Genomic DNA, 5,586 nt, shown 5'->3' with positions numbered 1-5,586 from the left:
CAGAGAGGAAAAGAAAAGGAAAGATTGAAACATCAATGATGATGATCTCTCCCACACGCCCCCTACTGGGGATTGAGTGCTTAACTTCGGGTATGTGCCCTTAACTGGATTGAACCAGGGACCCTTCAGTCCGCAGGCGGATGCTCTATCCAGCGAACCAAACCAGCTAGGGTTGGCTTTGATTTTATTAATGCTCTTCAGACTAAGACCACCACAAACACCTGTACTTGAACAGGTTTGGGTTTTTAAAGGATTGTAGTGAGGGGGAGCCTACTCTATGGGAGAACCATGGAGCATCTCAGTAAAAGAGTGTCAGGACGAAGCTAATAAAGAACTTAAATTTTGGCTGGGTAATTTGGAAAAAAGTAAATTAGAAATTCCAATAGATCTTTTCTGTAGGGGGGATAGACTAGAGGGAAGTTAAAGCTGTCATTGGTGAAGAAGTCACAGTCACCCATTCAGTGAGGGGGAGGGGGGGAGTGTTTGGTATTTTGTTTTGCACAGTGACCTTATTTGTTACTCACTGGATATAGATATTCTATAATATTGTTTCTGTACAACAGGAAAACAAAATGACACTGTGAGCATCAGACCAGCATGTAATAATATTGATGTCTAGCTGTATATATTAATCTCTTCTGGATGTCAGGGGTTTCTTTTTACTTTCTCATTATCTTACCACTTTCTAGGGTATACAATTTTATTGAAAACTTCTATCTTTAGTCCTGGATTTATTTGACTTTTTAAATGTACTTCTCCTTCTAGGTCAGTGGTTCTCAACCTTCCTAATGCCGCGGCCCTTTAATACAGTTCCTCATGTTGTGGTGACCCCCAACCATAAAATTATTTTCGTTGCTACTTCATAACTGTAATTTTGCTACTGTTATGAATTGTAATGTAAATATCTGATATGCAGGATGTATTTAGGTGACCCCCGTGAAAGGGTCATTCGACCCCCAAAGGGGTCGCGACCCACAGGTTGAGAACCGCTGTTCTAGATCATTTTTATCACTCATTACTTACGTGTGTGTGTGTGTTACATTACATTATATTCAACTGTTTAAAAACTTCCTTAAATCTTTTTTCTGGAGAAGAAAAATAAATTCATGTTCAAATGAATGTTTGAAAATGTAAAACTAGTCTTGCTATTTATTTATTGTCTACCACTCCAAAATCAAACTCATTTTAGGTAGACATTCAACAACACTATATTTGCATAGAGCAGTAACCAGTCCTGTATTGCAATCAATTCATTCAGTTAACTAGGGTAGTTTTCTCAAACTTTTTCTCCCTTCCTGGGATACTCAATAAGAAGTATGTTGTACTCAGTAAAAAGTGCACCACAAAATACATACCACACATACACGTTACTAAACTCAAAATTCTACAAAACAATACTTATTCTTAGTTATTGTGATATACTCCAATATTTTCTCTTTTATTTCATTAAAAATTAAATATTGACTTTCTAAATTGATTCCATGACCTCCTAATAGAGTTCAATTTGCAGTTGAAAAACTGACTTAAAACTACAAGTTACTTTGCACAAAATAAAATATCTATGAATACATCATTGAATTGATATTGCTGTTGCTGTTGTTTTAAAAAAACCATGGTAGGTGTTTTGTAGCAATCATTTAAAAATATTTCTGGCCTAAAGTGATGGAAATCAGGTTGAATGGCATAGAACAAAAAAAAAATTGTGGAGAGAAATAATGGCCCTGCCTCTTACTACTTTTTTATTATTCCCATGCAGAAATAACCTGTGTTGGGAGTATGTCTCCATTCGGAATCAGAACTCTCATAACTGGATTTTAAATCAAGTCCAGTCCTTAATTATCAACACAGAAGAACTGCATTCCAGTACTCATCAAGAAGAATTATCTCTTTTCCACTTTATCAAAAGCTCAGCTGGCACATGACTGTAGAAGATAACATTTGGAGATATATATCAAACCTTAATCTTTTCTTGCTGACTTCCCATTTCTACCATCATCACTGCCAATATCATTCTTTATTGCTTCCTGGCTCTTTAATTTGCCATAAATATGAAAGAACACAAATTTGCCTAGACAGAGTAAATGAGATTCTGAATGAAAATTTTAAACTCATCATCAAAAGCAGCCATAGCCTGGCTGGTGTAGCTCAGTGGTTGAGTGTTGACCTATGAACAAAGAGGTCAAAGTTCAATTCTTGGTCAGGGCACATGCCTGGGGTAGTGGGCTCAATCCCCAGTAGGGGGCATGCAGGAGGAAGCCAATCAAAGACTCTTTCTCTTCATTGATGTTTCTATCTCTCTCTCAGCTGCTGAATGACTCAACACCTAGATCTTTTGATGAGAGCAAAAATGGGTAGACAAAGAAACCCCCAAAAGAGGAAAGGAAGAATCGGAGGTGCGGGGTGGGGGGTGGGGAAAAGCAGATAAGTGAAACGGAGGCATGCAGTATGTCAGAAAAAGAATTCAGAATAAGGGCCATATAGTTCATAAACTGAATGGATGAAAAAATCAACAACTTATGTAAGAATCAAGAAGAAATAAAGAGTGATATAGATGCAATAAGAAACACCAAGAAAAGTTTCAACAGTAGACTAGGAGAAGCAGAGGACCGTATTAGCATATTAGGAGACAGGGAAGGAAAAAACACCCAAACTGAACTTCAATTAGAGAAAAGAATTAAAAGACAGGAGGAGAGCCTAAGGGAGCTTTGGGACAACATGAAACAAAGCAACATACAAATAATAGGAGTGCCAGACTGACAAGAGGAGGAACAAGGGTTAGAAAACCTATTTAAAGAAATAATGTCAGAAAACTTTCCTGATGTGGGGAAGAAAAAAGTCACACAAGCACAGAGTCCCAAACAAGATGAACCCGAAAAGACCCACACCAAGACACATCATAATTATGATGGCAAATGTTCAAGACAAAGAGACAATCTTAAAGGCTGAAAGAGAGAAAGAAAGTCATGTACAAGGGATCTCCCATTAGATTATCAAATGATTTCTCAAGATAAACACATCAGGCCAGAAAAGAATGGAAGGAAATTTACAAAGTGATGCAAAGCAAGGGACTGAATCCAAGAATACTCTATCCAGCAAGGCTATCATTCAAAATTGAAGGGGAAATACGGAGCTTTACAGACAAAAAAAGGCGAAAGGAGTTTATCACCACCAAGCCAGCAAGGCAAGAAAGGCTAAAGGGACTGGTGTAAAAATAAGGAGTAAAAATGGAAGAAGAAACACAGGCAATAAAAATAAAAATGGCTACAAACAAGTACCTATCAATAATAACTTCAAACGTAAACAGACTAAATGCTCCAATCAAAAGACATTGAGTGGCTGAATGGATAAAAAAACATGACCCATATATGTGCTGTCTACAAGAGACCTACCTCAGAACAAGGGACTCACACAAACTGAACATGAAGGGATGGAAAAATATCTTTTAGGCAAATGTAAATGAAAAAAAAATGGGGTAGCAATACTTATATCTGACAAAATAGACCTCAAAGTGAAGGCCATAACAACAAATAAGGAAAGCCACTTCATAATACTAAAGGGATGGATACAACAAGAGGATATAACCCTGATAAACATATATGCACCCAATGAAGGAGCACACAAATAAATAAAAAATACTCCTCAAAGATATCAGGGGAGAGATCAACAACAATACAATCATAGTAGGGGACTTTAATACATTTATCCACTGACATCACTGGATAAATCCTCTAGACAAAAATATCTGCAAAGAAACAGCAATCCAAAATGACTCACTAGATCAGATGGACTTAATTGACATCTTCAGAACATTTCATCCAAAAGCCATGAAATATGCTTTCTTCTCAAGTGCACATGGGACATTTTCTAAGAGAGACCACATATTGGATAGGAGGCAAAGTCTCTTCAAATTCAAGAAGATTCAAATCATATCAAGCATCTTCTCAGATCACAAAGGCATAAATTAGAAATAAACTACAATAAAAACAATAAAAAAATTCAAACACTTGGAAGTTGAATAACATTCTATTAAACAATGATTGGTTTACCAAAGAGATCAAAGAAGAAATTAAACACATGCTGGAAACGAATGACAGTGAGAACACAACAATCCAAAATCTATGGGACACAATGAAAGCAGTCCTGACAGGGAAGTTAATAGCTCTGCAGGCCTACCTCAAAAAACAAACAACAACAAAAATGACAGTAAATCATCTAACTCTACAACTTAAAGAATTAGAAAGAGAGCAACAAGAAAAGCCCAAAATGAGCAGAAAGGAGATAATAAAAATCAGAGCAAAAATAAATGACATAGAGACTAAAAAACAAAACAAACAAACACACACACACACACACACACACACACAAACAGTACAAAAGATCAATGAAAACGAGAGCTGGTTCTTTGAAAGGATAAACAAGATTGACAAACCTCTAGCCAGGCTCACCAAGAAGCAAAGAGAGAGGTCCCAAATAAACCAAATCAGAAACGATAGAGGCGAAATAACAACAGACCCCACAGAAATACAAATGATTGTTAAACAATACTACGGACAACTCTACTCCAACAAACTAGACAACCTGGAGGAAATGGACAAATTCCTAGGAAAATACAACATTCCAAAACTCAATCAGGAAGAATCTAAAAATCTCAATAGGCCAATAACTATGGAAGAAATTGAAGCAGTCATCAAAAAGCTCCCAGCAAACAAAAGCCCAGGACCAGACGGCTTCACAGGGGAGTTTTACCAAACATTCAAGGAAGAACTAAAACCTATCCTCCTCAGACTACTACAAAAAATCCAAGAGGAAGCCAAGCTCTTTCTATGAAGCCAGCATTACCTTAATCCCAAAACCAGATAAAGACACCACAAAGAAAGAGAATTACAGGCCAATATCTCTCATGAACATAGATGCTAAAATTCTCAACAAAATTCTAGCAAATCGGGTTCAGCATTACATTAGAAATATCATACACCATGATCAAGTAGGATTTTTTCCTGGAAATGAAGGATGGTAAAATATCCGCAAATCAATAAACATGATACATCATATACACAAATTGAGATATAAAATTCACATAGTCATATCAATTGATGCAGAAAAGTATTTGACAAAATCCAACACCCTTTCTTGATAAAAACCCTCAGCAAAATGGGAATAGAAGGACCATACCTCAACACAATAAAAGCCTTATATGACAAACCTACAGCCAACATCATATTCAATGGGAAAAAACTAAAACCATTTCACCTAAGAACAGGAACAAGACAGGGATTCCCACTTTCACCACTCCTGTTAGAAATAGTACTGGAAGTGCTAGCCATAGCACATAGAAAAGAAGAAGAAATAAAAGGTATCAAAATTGGAAAAGAAGACATAAAAGAGTCATTATTTGAGGATGACATAATATTGTACATAGAAAACCCTAAAGATTCCATCAAAAAATTATTAGGCTTAATAAATGAATTTGGCAATGTAGCAGGATACAAAATTAACTCCAAGAAATCTATGGCATTTCAATATACCAACAGTGAACTTACAGAAAGAGAGATTAAAAAAACAATCCCATTTACTATTGCACCAAAA

This window comes from Myotis brandtii, unplaced genomic scaffold, assembly GCF_000412655.1.
Source record: "Myotis brandtii unplaced genomic scaffold, ASM41265v1 scaffold179, whole genome shotgun sequence".
Taxonomy (NCBI): Eukaryota; Metazoa; Chordata; class Mammalia; order Chiroptera; family Vespertilionidae; genus Myotis; species Myotis brandtii.
Note: the sequence above shows the minus strand (reverse complement) of the source record.